Here is a 14,899-nt window from a genome sequence, read left to right as displayed (position 1 = left end):
TGGCTCAGCAAAAAAAAAAAAAAAAAAAATTCATAGCTGACAATTAATATCATTAGGCACATGCTACTCATCCCCATTTACAGATGAGGAAACTGAGGCAAACAGGTTCAGGGACTTGCCTAGCAAGGAAGTGTCTGGGATGGGATTTGAATCGAGTTCTTCTCGACGGCAGGCCCTGGTGTTCGGTTCACTAAGGGAGGCTACCCTCTGCCCGGCATTTTTTGCTTCGGTCTGGGTTCCATTTTATTGGCAGAGGACACTGAGGCAGACAGCTAGTCGGGGGAGGGCGCAGTGGACGGCTTCTTTAAAAATTCAGCTGGTGGGGGAGGAGTTCTTGGCGCTCCCCACCCCGCGCCCTCCCTCCACCAGCTGCTTCCTATCCCTCCCACCTTTGCCCCGGCTTTGCCCTTCATGGTTCCCAGCCCTGGCCTCTGTGGTCTCAGCTTTCCTTCTCCCCTCCCCCAATCCACGCAGGGCCGCGTTGGGATGGAGGCGGGGTGGGGTCAGCGGCGGCCTCGGGCGTCCGTGACCCCGGCTCGGGAGGGGGAGTGACCTTTCCTGCAGCGGCCCGGCCGCCGGCCCAGTGAATGAATTCGTTTGGCTTTCCCCAAATCCGAGGAGCTCATTTGCATAGGAGGCGGCCTCGCCTGAGCCCCCACTCCCCCGCTGGGCCCCTGGCTCGTTTGAGCTCCAGAAGCTGATGTGATTAAGTTGGGGTGGGGGTGGGGGGCGGGGGCCGTTTGATTAGCCGGACTCTGACAAGGCTTATTTGATTGTGTCAGGCCGGGGTTTCTGGAGGAATTGCCTCCGTCTCCGCATTGAACCACAACTTGACACGTCTGGGAACTTGGGATTTCCGGCCTGGGAGGCTGAAGGAATTAATTTTAATTGGCTAAAAGTAAAGATCGAGGAACTTCCCGGGCCTGCCGCGGAGTCCGTTAGCTCATCCGACCGGACCTTTTTGGCCACGGCGGCGTCCGGTTCCTGCGCCACCTACTGAACCCGGGGCCGCCCCGGCCGGCCGCTCGAGTCAGCGGGAGTTTGCGTGTGCCCCTCTGGGCCTCACGGTGGGATCGGTCGGGGATTGCCAATAGGGCCTTGGGACTGAAAGACAGCCACAGGGTTTAGTGATGAGGGGACGGGGGAAAGCAATTGGGTTAGGAATGAAGTTGCTATTTACCTAGTTAATTTTACATCCCTTCCTGGAGGCCAAAAAGCTATCCCAGAGGCCCTAGCGCTGGAGTTCTGCTCTTAGCTGCCGAAAGGCTGCCTCTTGCTGAGGAATCGAGCTAGTTCCCAGGCTGCCTCTGTCTCTGAAGTTAGAATGCAAGACCTTACTCTTCTTACTTCCAGAGGAATGGGAATTGGGTGGAATTTACACTAGATATTATCTAGTTTCCACCCCCTGTCCTTGTTTTCCAAATCAAAACATTTCGAGTACCTACTGTGTACAAGAGGCTATTCTAGGTGCTGGGATCTAAATAGAAAGAAAATGGATGAAATAATTCTTGCCATCAAGGGCTTACAACCATGACATTTCCAAGTTTATACAGAATAATTATAAAGACAATCAATACGATGAAATACCATCCATTTAAATATACAAAAGTAATTTGAGAGGGGGGTGGGCTCAAGTAGTGGGGGAGAGGGGGGGATATCTTCAAAGGCTTCATGCAGATGGTGGCCTTTGAAAGGAAGGGAGGAAATTTTCTGGGGTGGGGAGGAGGAAGAAAAAAAGGAGAGAATGCTTTACAGGAACCGGGACAGCTTGTGCAAAGGAGGGGAGATGGGAGATAGAATATGACGTGTGAGGAGTAAAGAGAAAAACTGTGTGTGTGTGTATGTGTGTTAATGTACGATAAGACTGGAAAGATAGGTGAAGGTGAGGTTGTAAAGGGCTTTGAAAATTAAACAGTTTTTATTTTATTCTAGAGGCCATCGAAAACCATTGGAGTTGACCGAGTAGAGGAATGACATGGTTAGATTTTTGCTTAAGGAAAATCACTTTGGCAGAAAGGAAGAGCTTGTAGAGGACGGAGGATATAGATTGTTGAGGCAGGAGGCTGGGGTCGTAACCTAGGTGACAGGTGGTAAAGGCTGTGTGAGTGAGCAGAAGTGGTGGAAAGTGAGAGATGCTATGGAGATAGAAGTGATGAGATTTGGTAACTGATTGAATGTTAAGTGAAGCAGAGTGAGGAGTCCAGGAGAATGCTGAGATGATGAACCTGGGAGAATGGAAGCATGATCTTACATCAGTGAAAATAGGCAACTTGGCAGGGCAGGAGAATTGGGGGAGAAGGAAGGGAGTTTCATTTTGAATATGTTGCTTTTAAGATGGCTCTGGAACATCCACTTCAAAATACCCAAGGGGTAACTGTTGATGTGGGAAAACCTATAATAGAGGTGGGACTCATCTACATAGAGAGGTCATTTAAACCGAGGAAGGTCACAAGAGAGAAAAAAGATGAGAGGGCCCAGGAGAAAGCCTGGGGAAACATCTACAGTTTAGGCAATGTATGAACTGGCAAAGGACAGTGAGGAATGGTCAGAGATGGAGGAGAGAAGTGGAAGTCAAACTTCACTTTGGGTTCCATTTTATTGGCAGAGGACACTGGCAGACAGGTTGTTGGGGGAGGGCACAGACAGGTTACCCTGCTTGTGGATGGCTTTGTTAAAATTTTAATTCGGTGGGGGAGGAGTTCTTTGTACTCCCCACTACCTCCCCTCCCTCCAACCACCTCCCCTCCCTCCACCATCTGATTCCTATCTCTCCCTCTTCCATCTTTGCCTCTAAGCTTTGTCCTTCATTATTCTCAGCCTGGATTTCTTTGCATGTTCGCTTTCCTTCTTCCCTCGCCAAATACAACCCAGGGCAGAGTCGGGAAAGGGGAGCAGCAAAAGGATAGACAACAGTGTTAAATGCAGCAGGGAGGCCGAGAAGGATGGATACTGTGTGGAATGGAGAGATAAAGTGAAGAACTTACAGGAGTGTTTAAATTTTTTATTATTTCTATGTCTCTGTGACCTGCATAAGTACGGCGTGTGCAAGCCAATATTTACTTCAAACTTTAGATATATTTACTTAACCAGAAATGATGACATTTATCCTTGTTCGATGTTACCAATATTTAGATTATTAAATGCCGTCAGCTCAGTAATCTGGAATTTGAAGGTCTGACTGATGATTCCTCTCAGAATCGGGGAAACAAAGCATTCCGTTCTATCTGCCTTTGGCGCCAATGTTTAACATTCAATTAGGGGAGAGGGCACCTAGTTCTCATTGCTCCCCAATTTATGATGTAATCCTTTGAAACCTTCCATTCCAATCTCTCCAAATAGCATTAACCAAGTAGATGCCTCCCCCTCCCCTTCTCAATGCTCTCTTACTTGTGATGTAATCCCTTGTATAAAAGCTATGTATCTTTACTACTTCTTTCGCCCTCCTACTGCGAGCTTTCTTTCTTTCCCTCCTCGCAGTGCAATTGCTCATTCTCATGAGAATTTATTTATAGACAATTTTTCTGCTTTCTACTGAGTGATCTCTGAGTAGTCATTTTGGGTGAGGGTCTTCTACATCTCTCACGATACTGAACAAAGACCAGAGATCGGGCAATTAAGAGCTCACTGGAAGACAATAATTTCAATTGAATGATGAGGTAAGAAGCCAGATCGAAAAGTTAGAGGAAGTGAGCAGAACAAGTTGTCTCTAAGAGTTTGGCTAAGAAAGAGAGAGAGAGAGGTGAGATACAGGAAGATAATTATAGGTCTAATGTAGGTTTTCTATTTATGGTTATTCTGAAATTCAACATCAAAAAAGGAGGAAAACATTTTCATAAACCCAGCAGAACACAAAAGACGATTCCATATAAAATCATGTCCTCTTACTTTATTTTTACTTTTAAAAATGTACCTAAATTTCATTTTTTAACTTTTACTTTTGATTTTTTTCTTTAAAAAAGTTTCTAAAAATTCTTTTACTTTTTTACTTTAAAAAGTATATAAAAATTCTAAATGACTTTCAAAACTTCCCACTTGTGTTTTTTTTTCCTGAATATTATTTTGTTCTCTTCTGCGCATTTAGAAAAGTATTAGAGAGTTTATTGGGCATCAATATTGCAAAAACTCCTCTCCTCCCCTCCTTAATTTAGAGCAAAGGAAAAAAAAAACTAAAAGGAGTAAAAAGTAACGCCAGGAATTATGGGAAGATGGCAGAATAAGGCAGAAAATGACCTGTCTTTCTTAAATTCCCCCAACCCCACTAATTTAGATTTAATGCCTCGAAGTGCATTTTAGAGTAGGAGAAATAATGAAAAGGTAGGGGCTGTCCAGTCTAAGCCAATTTGGAACAACCTTTGGGAAGGAAAGAACACACCTGGGGGGAGCTGATTGCAGTGCATTTCCCTCTGGGCAGCTTTCTCTTGAATTAACAAACAAGCAAGCCCTGGGGACAGCTGGGCGTCAGCGTCAGCTTCCAGAACTTTTTTCCTGTGGGTCTGCAAGAGGATCAGGTGGCTAATAAGGGCAAGATTGTTGGGGGCCTACAGTCCCGGGCTTTGGCTGCAGGATGGGAAGAGTGAGCATGAAACACGAGGATGGCCACAGGTGGGCAGGGCCCGGCTGGCTTAGTTAGTCCTAGGAGAGAGAAGAAACTTTGGTTTTGGTTCTGGGGTAGAGAGCTAGATAGCCAGATTGAGGTTTTCTACCTCTTTAAAAAAATTGGGGTCCACATGTACAAAAATATTTATGGTGGCCCTTTTTTGTAGTGGCGAAAACTGGAAACAGTGGCTGCCCGTCAGTTGGAGAATGGCTGAATAAATTGTGGTATATGAATATTATGGAATATTATTGTTCTGTAAGAAATGACCAGCAGGATGAATACAGAGAGGCCTGGAGAGACTTACATGGACTGATGCTGAGTGAAATGAGCAGGACCAGGAGATCACTGTACACGGTAACAGCAAAATTTTGTGATGATCAATTCTGATGGACGTGGCTCTCTTCAACAGTGAGATAATACAAACCAGTTCCAATTCTTTAGTGATGAAGAGAGCCATCTGCACCCAGAGAGAGGATGGTGGGAACTGAGTATGGACCACAACATAGTATTGTTTTTCGTTGTTTGCTTGCATTTTGTTTTCTTTCTCAGTTTTTTTTCTTCTTGATCCAATTTTTCTTGTGCAGCAAGATCACTGTATAAATATGTATACATATATTGAATTTAACATGTATTTTAACATATTTAACATGTACTGGATTACCTGCCATATAGGAGAGGGGGTGGGGGAAGGAGAGGAAAATTTGGAACAGAAGTGTTTGCAAAGGTCAATGTTGAAAAATTACCCATGCATAGGTTTTGTAGGTAAAAAGCTTTAATTAAAAAAAAAACATTGGAGGCAAGAGGGTTTGCCTTGGCTGTCCCTGGCTGTCCCTCAGGGGTGGAAAGGAGTGTTTGAGGTCACTTCTAGACCAAAATGTGACACTTGGGAGTGCTGACAATACCTGGGCTTGCATTAGAGGACATTTAGAAGGCCCAAGGGGTAAAAGGGTCCCAGATAGAGCTCAGAAAACAACACACTTTCAGACAAAAACCCTACTTTAACACAAAGTTAACAAGCCAGAAATAAACAGCTAAAAATACTTATTTATTTATTTTATTAGAGCTTTTTATCTACAAAGCATACACATGGGATAATTTTTCAACATTGACCCTTGCAAAATCTTGTGTTACAAATTTTCCCCTCCTTCCCCCACCCTCTTTCCTGGATGTCAGGTAATCCAATACATGTTAAGTAGGTTAAAATATATGTTAAATCCAATATATGTATACATATTTATACAATTACCTTGCAAGCGGCTAAAAATAAGAAAAAATGGATAAGCAAAGGGTAAGGAACTTGACTATACAGTAGCTACTGTGGTGATAAGAAGGGAAGATGGTGAAATTAAAATAGTTACTTCTACTTAAAAGAAATTTTAAATGGTCTCCAGCCCCAAAAGAGTTCTTGGAAGTGCTTAAAGAGGACTTTAAAAATCAAATAAGGGAGGTAGAGGAAAAACTGGGGAAAGGAATAATGCAAAAAAAATCAAGAAAATTATGAAAAGAAAGTTAACCAGTTAGAAAAAATTCAAAAAATTTACTGCAGAAACTCCTTAGAAATTAGAGTTGGACAAGGGGAAGCTAAGGACTTCATAAGATATCAAGAAATAATAAAACATAATCAAAATAATAAAAAAGAAAGTGAAATATCTCATTAGAAAAATAAGTGACCTGGAAAAGAGAGGAAAACAGAATTTAAGAATTGTTGGAGTACCTGAAAGTCTTGATTTTTAAAAAAAGTTTGAGCTGTATTAAGGAAAATTGCCTTGAAGTTCTAGAACTATGTAAAAATGAAAATTGGGAAAAAAAATCCACTGATCACCTGAAAGAGATCCCACAATGAAAACTCACAGGAACATTGTGACTCTCAGAGTTCCCAAGTTAAGGAGAAAATAGTATCAGCAACTAGAAAGAAATGATTCACATGTTGTGGAGCTACAGTCAGGTTAATACAAGTTTAATAGCTTCTACTTTGCAAGCTGAAGCATATGGAATACTATACTCCCTAGAGCAAAGGAGCTGGGTTTGCAACTAAGGATAATCTACCCAGAAAAGTTGAGTGTAATACTGAAAGAGAAAAAAATTGATATTTGATCAATTAAAAGAGTTTCAAGCATTCTTGAGGAAAAGAGCAGAACTGAACAGAAAATGTGACTTACAATGGAAAGAATTGGGAGAAATATCAAAAGGTAAACATGGGAAACCAATCATAAGGAATTTGACAAAGTTAAATTGTTAAATTCTTATAAGGGATAATGTTACTTTGTGACTCTTAAGACCCTTACCTACAAAGGTAGGTAGACTTACTAAGCAGAAGACTTGGGGATGAATTGATTATGAGGGGGAGATCCTAAAAAATAAAATTGAATAGAGAGAGGTTAAAAGAGGCAAATTTTATCATTTAAAAAGGCATGGATGCGAGAGTTCTTAAAATAGAGGGAAAGATTGGATGGAGGCACAGGAACCTTATTCTCATTGAAAATGGGTTAAAGATATATATATATATATATATATATATATATATATATATATAAAACCATGTTTAACATATATTGGATTACTTGCTATTCAGGGGAGAGGATGGGAGAAAGCAAGGAAATTGGAATACAAGATTTTGGAAGAGTTAATGTTGAAAAATTATTCATGTATATCTTTTGAAAATTAAAAAGCTTTAATTAAAAAATAAAAATAAAATAAAAATGGGTTAAAGAGGGAATAACATATATTTAATTGGGTATAAAAATCTTCTTAACTTAAAGAGAAATAGGAGAAGGGGGATAGAAGGGAAAGGACTCTTAGAAGGGTTTGTGGATGAGGGAGATAGTAGTCAGAAAGAAATTAGACTTATGAGAAGGTTACGATAAAAAGGGACAGAGAAATATACCAGTGGGGAAAAATAGGATGGAGGGAAATACACAGTTAGTAATTAGAACTTGGGTGTTTAAATTTTTTTTCAATAATATTTTCTTTTTCTAAATATATGTAAAGATAATTTTTAACATTCATTTTTATAAGATTTTGTGTTCCAAATTTTTCTCCCTTCTTCCCTCTCTTACCTCCCCCTAAGACAGCAAGCAATCAGATACAGGTTAAATATGTACAGTAATTACATCTTTGACTGTGAACGGGATGTAGTTATCCAAAGTGAAATGGATTAAAACCCAGAACCCAACAATATATTATTTACAAAAAACACATTAAAAAACAATAGACACACAGCATAAAAAAATCAAAGGGCTAGAGTGAATTTATCGTACTTCAACTGATGGTTAAAAATAGCAGGGATAGTAATGTGATCTTAAACAAATTTAAAGCTAAGATATATTTGATTAAAAGAGATAAGCAGGAAAACTATATTATGTTAAAAGTTACCATAGATAATGAAGTAATATAAATACTAAACATGTGCCCCAAATGGCATAGCATCCAAATTTATAAAGGAAAAGGTAAATGACTAACAGGTGAAAGTAGATAGTAAAACTAACTAAGAATAGGGGACTTCAACCTGTCCCTCTCAGAACTAGGTGAATCTAACCCAAATTTTAATAAGAAAGAAGTTAGGGAGATGAGTTGAGTTGTAAGTAAGATAGATGTGATAGAGATCTGGAAAGAATTGAATGAAAATGGAAAAGAATATAACCGTTCTCAGTGGCACATGACACCTTGCAAAAATTGACCATGAAAAAACAGTTTAAAAATTAATTGGAGACTAAATAATCTAATTCTAACAAATGAGTGGGTCGAAGAATAAGTCAAAGGAATAATAAATAATTTTATTAAAGAGAATGATAATAATGGGGCAACGTGACAAAACTTATGGGATGTGGCAAAAGCAGTAATCTATTAGGTCATAAAAACTTTATAGTCAAATGCAGAAAAGCAGAAATAATAAATGAATTCTTTTCAGATCATAATGCCATAAAATTACATCTAATAGTATTAATTGTACTTGAATGGGCTGGAAATAGGTAATAAAAAATGACAGTTCTACCTAAACTAATCTACTTATTCAGTGCCATCTCACTTATACTACCAAAATTAATTTTTGAGATAGAAAAAGTAATAATTCCTTTGGAAGAACAAAATTTCAAGAATATCAAAAGAATTGATAAAAAAAAATGTAAAGGGAAGAGGTCTAGTAGTACCAATTCAAACCATAAGATGGTAATTACAAAGCTCTCCGGCATTGGCTAAGAAATAGAATAATAGATCAGTGGAATAGAATACATATACAATACACAGTAATAAATGGTTATAGTAATTTTGTGTTTGATAAATATAACAATCTATGTTTTTAGTATAAGAACTCACTATTTGGTAACAATTGCTGGGAAGCATGGAAAGGAGGAGTCTAGCAGAAAGTAGATTTAGATCAACATCTCACACCCGTTGCTAAGATAAAGTCAAAATGGATGCATGATCTAAACATAAAGGAAGATAAGACCATGCAACATGTTTTCTAATAGAATTATGGATAAGGGAAGAATTTATGGATAAACAAGGGAAAGAGAATTGCATGGGATATAAGATGTAATTGTGATGACTATAAATTAAAAAGTTTTCTTACAAATAAAACCAATGTAACCAACATTAGGTGGGAAAACATTTTAAATCCGGTTTGTTGGATAAAGGCTTCATACCTCAAATATATAAAGAATGGAGTCAAATTTCTAAAAAAAAAAAAAAAAAATGAGTCATTCCTCAATTGATAAATGGTCAAAGGATATGAACAGTCAGTTTTTGGAAGAAGAAATCAAAGTTACCCATAGATAACTGTATGGAAAAAATGCCCTGAATCACTATTGATTAGAGAAATGCATATTTAAATAGTATTGCGATACCATCTGACACCTAGCAGATTGGCTAAATGATAGAAGTGGAAAATAACAATTGTTTGAAGGGATATGGAAAAATTAAGATACTAATATACTGGAACTTTCCTGGAACTTTGGATTGATCCAACCATTTTGGAGAGCAGTGTATGTAATTATGGCCAAATAGTTATGAAACTAAGTGATACCACTATTAGATCTGTTTCCCAAGGTGATCAGGGGAGAAGGAAGTGAGCCTCTATCTTTTAAAATATCTATACCAGCCTTCTTTGTGGTGGCAGAGAATTGGAAAATGAGGAGATGCCCATCAGTTGGGGAATGGCTGAATAAGTTGTGATAGCTGATTGGGATGGAATACTACTCTACTTTAAGAAACGACAAGCAGGCTGATATTTAGAAAAACATGGAAAGGTTTGCATGAAATAATGCAGAGTGAAATGAGCAGAACCAAGACAACATATATCGTAATAACAATTTTGTTTGAAGAGTAACTGTGAGAGACTGAGCTATTCTGAGTAATATGAATATTCAAATAAGCTATGAAGGACTTATGAAGGAAAATGCTGTCCATCTCCAGAAAAAGAATTGATGTATGGAAATGTGCATTATATGATTCTACATATATTCCTATATCAAATATTAGCCCTCTCTTAGTGCAAAGTTGGGAGGAAGGAAGGGAGGTAACTCAGAAATCAAAATGTAATAAAAAGAAAAAGAAAATATTTTTAAAAACTAACTATAGTTGAATAAAACACCTTTTCCCTACATTTTTGAATCTATTTCTCTTTTTTTAACCCCTATTCTCTTTTTTTCAACTTTCAATATTTTCCCAATTACAAATAAAACAATTTTACATTTTTAAAAATTTTGAGTTCCAAATGCTCTCCCTTCCTCCGCTCCTCTTTCTTGAGAAGGCAAATAATTTGATATAAGTTATACATATGTAGTCATGTAAAACATTTCCACTTTAGTCATGTTGTAAAAGAAAACAGACCAAAGAAAAATAAAGAAAAATGTTCAAAAGTATACTTTGATCTATATTATATTCTATTGGTTCTTTCTCAGGAGGTGGCTAACATTTTTCATCATAAGCCCTTCAGAATTGTCTTTGATCATTGTACTGCAGGGATTAGCTAAGTAATTCACAGTTGATCTTTGTACAATTTTGCTATTATTGCATAGAATGTTCTTCTGGTTCTGCTCACCTCACTTTGCTTCCAAGTCCTTCCAGGGTTTTCTGCAAATATCTTGTTCATCCTTTCTTATAAGCATAATAGTATTCCATCATAATCATATATGTCAGCTTGTTCACCCATTCCCCAATTGTTGGGCATCCCCTCAATTTCCAGTTCTTTGCCACCACAAGAAGGGCTGTTATAAACGTTCTTGTATACATAGGTCCTTTTTCTATATTAAAATCTTTTTGGGATACAGGTACAGTAATGGTAGTGCTGGAAAAAAGGGTATGCACAGTTTTACAGTCTTTTGGGCATCGTTCCAAACTGTTCTCTAGAATTGTTAGATCAGTTCACAGCTCTACCAACTGCATTAGTGTCCCAATTTTTCCACATACCCTCCAACATTTGTCATTTTTCTTTTGTCATCTTAGCCAATCTATTTGCATTTCTCTAATCAATAGTTATTTATGGCATTTTTTCCATATGACTATAGATAGGTTTGATTTCTTCTTCTGAAAACTTCCTGTTTAAATCCTATGATCATTTATCAATTAGGGAATGGCTTGTATTCATATAAATGTGACTCAGTTTTCTATATATTTGAGAAACAAGCCTATATCAGACATACTTAATGTATTTTTTTACATTATAATGAATGTGTATTTCCCCCTCCCCATTTATTATTCTCTCTTTTAAATACTCATTTTCCCCCTGAAGGATTACATTTAATTTTGTTTGGAATTTGGGGGAGTTCAGCCTAGTCCCTGCCTTTACTCTGCAATCTATCCCCTCTTAATCAGCTCTTTCTTAGGAGATGGGCCTCGTTATTAGTCCTCTGATTAGATTTTGTTTTTTTTTAATCAGAGATTTTTGGCTTTGCAAAGTTGTTGGTCTTTACAGTATTGTTGTTATTGTTTAATCTCTTCTCCTGGTTGTGCTTATTTCATACTGTGTCAGATTATAGTATTCAAGATTATTTGAAAATGTCTTTTTTACCCTGTTTTTACAATGTAGTGATATTTTCTTATGCTTTTAAGAGATTCCCCAATTATCTAGATTCTAGTCTTCTTCTCCACTCTCTTTCCCTTTCCCCCTCCCTTCCCTTTCTTCCCATCTCCTTCCTTTCCCTTCTATCATTTCTTTTCTTCCCCTATTTAAGTCCCCCCCTCCAGGATCAGGAAGTTTGTTTTCCTAGTGACTATTCCTACCTCAGGATTAATCCATCCTCATGAGTCCCTTGCTGTATTAAGCAGTTTGCTTATATATGCATGTGTGTATGCCCTTGTGTGTGTTCAACCATATTCCATCCATTTCAAATAAAATGAGTTTCTTGTGATTTGAACTGCCCTTCCTCCATCTTTGTACACTCTTCTTACATCCCCCACTTTCTTCCTCCTTCCTACACTAGTATATTCTTCCTCTTAACCCCCTTCTCTTTTTCCTCTTCAGATCCTTTAAAACGGAATCAGTTTTCCCCCATGACATGTTTTTTCTTATATAACATTTCAGTACTCTTTGAGTACGTTAAGATTAAGCAGAGATACTTCTCCAATTAGAACATTAGCACTTAACAGCCCCTTCCAGTTATTCATATAAATTGATCTTTCTAGATTTCTCTGGATTCTTGTTTGTATTTCAAAGTTACTACTCAACTTTGGTCATTTCATTGGGAACTCTTTCTAGGCCTCTACTGCATCACAAATCTGTTTTTTTTCTCCCATGTGATCATGCTCAGTTTTGAACGGCAAGCTATTCCTTGTTACAAGTCTAGATATCTTACATTTGGAATATTGTCTTTCCCAGTCTCCTCTTATTTTTAGAAGAAGCTGTCAGGACTTGTGTAGATGGTAGTTCTTAGTACCTGAATTCCTTTCTTCATATATTTCTTTGAAATGGGGAAAACTGGATTTTGGCTACATATTCATATGACTTCCTTTTGAGGTTCCTTTCTTGAGGTGATGGATATGTTCTTTTCTATAATTACTTTGTCCTTTGGATCCAATAGATCTAGGAGATTTACATTTATGAGTTCTTGAAATATAATATCTGGTTTTTGGGGAATGGGGAAATCATGGGTTTCATGAAGTCCAATGATTCTTAAATGCTCTCAATTGTCTAGGTCAGCTGTTTTTTGATATTGGATGTCTTAGATTTTCTTTTATTTTTAAATCTTTTTATTTTGTACTAATTTTTGTGGGTTTTTTGATGGGGGCATTGATTTCTGGTTGGTATATTCCATTTCTTGGGTTATTTACTACTTTCTCTTCTAAGCTAATTATTCTTCTTATTGTTTCCTCAGGAGTTTTTTTTTTTTTTAATGTTCTTAATTTATTCTAGTTATTCATGTAGTCTTTGTGGAGAATTCAGTTTGCCCTTTGAATTGCTACTTGAAATTGTTAAGGAGTTAAATATGTGATAGTTTTTTGTATATTACTTATTTCCCCAGCTTTAGTTCTTGATGGGCCATGGTCTACCCCTTGTTGGGCAAGGGCAATCTGGGCAAAGTATTTCACTCAGCATGGTGGCTCCATGAGTATCCTGTTTTCTTGCTCTGATATCTTCCAGGTTTTAGCTCCCTTGGAAAGAAGACAAGAAAAGTGTCAGTCAGGATGCTAACTACTTTACAAGTATTTTCTCACCAAATTCTCACAGCAGCCTTGATAGGTGCTATTATTGTTTCAGTTTTACTGATGTGGAAACTGAGGGAGAGAGATGTTAGATGACTCTTGCTCAGTGTCATACAGCAGGTTAGTATCTAGGGTCAAATTTGGAGATATGTCTAAAATTTGGAGTCACGTCTTCCTGATTCTAGGCCCAGCTCTGTCCAATGTGCTACCTAGCTATCTCTTGGATTTTTGAAGCTCACAACTCTGACTCTTTGCAGGGCCTTCTCTGGTATCTCAGAAAAGAGTGTTAGGGAGAACTCCTGGACCTGGGCTGTCTCAGTTTGAGTATGCTCTGCAGTACATTGATATAGCTTTCTGGGCTTCCAGTGTCCTCAACCTGGGGCTTTCTGAGCAGCCTGGACTTTTCTTAAACTGTCTAATCTTGGTGGTGCCCTTGGATATACAGACCCTTTTGGGCAATGTGTCCATGGCCATCTCTGGCCATATGGCATGGCTATCCCGTGCTTGTGCTGGCTTTGCTGGGCCCCTTGACTAACTTTTTTGGAAGTTGGGGGGTAAAAAAATATTTGTTGTAGTTTTTGCATTTCTTTTTATTTGGTCTGGAACAAATTTAAGGGTTTTGCTGTAGTACATATGTGGGAGCTTGGTGGCCTTCTTCTTTTTCAGGGGGACATCTTGGCAAGGAGTTCTCCAGTGATGTTTTTTATGGATGGGGAGGGTATCCTTGGACATTTATTTGACAGCAGTAGGGAAAGATCCAATAGATGAGGACAGGTTGTAGATTATAGAAGTATGGAATGATACTGGAGATGGGAGGGATGGGGACAAGGAAACATCAGGGAGGAGGTGATCTTGGCAAAGAAAAGGCCACCTCATTGTTAGAAATTGGGGAAAAGGAGGAGAGAATAGGAGAGGTGACATAAAGAGGTTTTGAGATAAAGAAGAGGGGGGGGAGAGGGAGAAAGATGGCGTTCCTATTTAATGGCCCCAACTTTCTCAGTCAAATAAGAGACAAGATTATCAGCTGAGAGAGAGAGCCTGAGTTGCTGTGGCTGGCTTAAGAAAGGAAGGTAAAGTTTGGGAAAGCTTTTTGTGGGAGATAAGGTATCAATTACAGAAGAATAAAAGAATCACTTTGCAGCAGTGAGGGCTCAATTGAAATCAGATAAATGAATCTGTCAGTCATCATGTTTATATAAGGTCTTCTAGTTCTGCTAGTGGCTTGTTAGGAGAAGTAAAAGAGGTGGATGCTGGGAGTAAGCCCGGGTTACAGTTTGGCAAAGGATAAGTAGCAACACGAGAGAGTTGAATTGGATAATTACAGGGACAAGATTGTAAAGGGAAAGAAGTGAAGTCAGATCAAGAGTAGGAGCATGAGAAAGAGCCGAGGTATAGAGGAATTAGAAATCTCTGGCGGGATATAGATTGGGTTTAGGTAGGGAGGAGGCAGAGGAGAGGTGGCTTAGTAAGGAGATTTGGTCAAGTAGGGAATGCCAATGTTTTGCATTAGGCAAATAAGATGTTCATTAGTGATGATGAGATCCAACCTCCGGCCGTTCCTCTGTGTGACCGAGGTGAAGGAAAGCAGTAAGTCAGGGAATTTAAGGCAAGTGAGGAATAGCAATGAGGAAATGGAAGCCTTCAGAGAAGAAATAACCTGCCCAA

General features: G+C 38.5%; 1 long non-coding RNA gene across 1 annotated transcript in view; it reads left to right on the top strand.

Annotated features, from left to right (window-relative positions):
• The first annotated feature begins 393 nt into the window (after positions 1-393).
• The window catches only part of LOC111721584, a 166,374-nt gene continuing 151,868 nt past the window's right edge, over positions 394-14,899 (top strand). Inside the window, exon 1 of the long non-coding RNA XR_004230622.1 lies at positions 394-1,067. This is a non-coding gene — a long non-coding RNA (uncharacterized LOC111721584). The remainder of the gene's footprint in view (positions 1,068-14,899) is intronic.

Source organism: Sarcophilus harrisii, chromosome X (assembly GCF_902635505.1).
Source record: "Sarcophilus harrisii chromosome X, mSarHar1.11, whole genome shotgun sequence".
NCBI lineage: Eukaryota > Metazoa > Chordata > Mammalia > Dasyuromorphia > Dasyuridae > Sarcophilus > Sarcophilus harrisii.
Note: the sequence above shows the minus strand (reverse complement) of the source record. Positions and strands in the feature narration are given on the sequence as shown.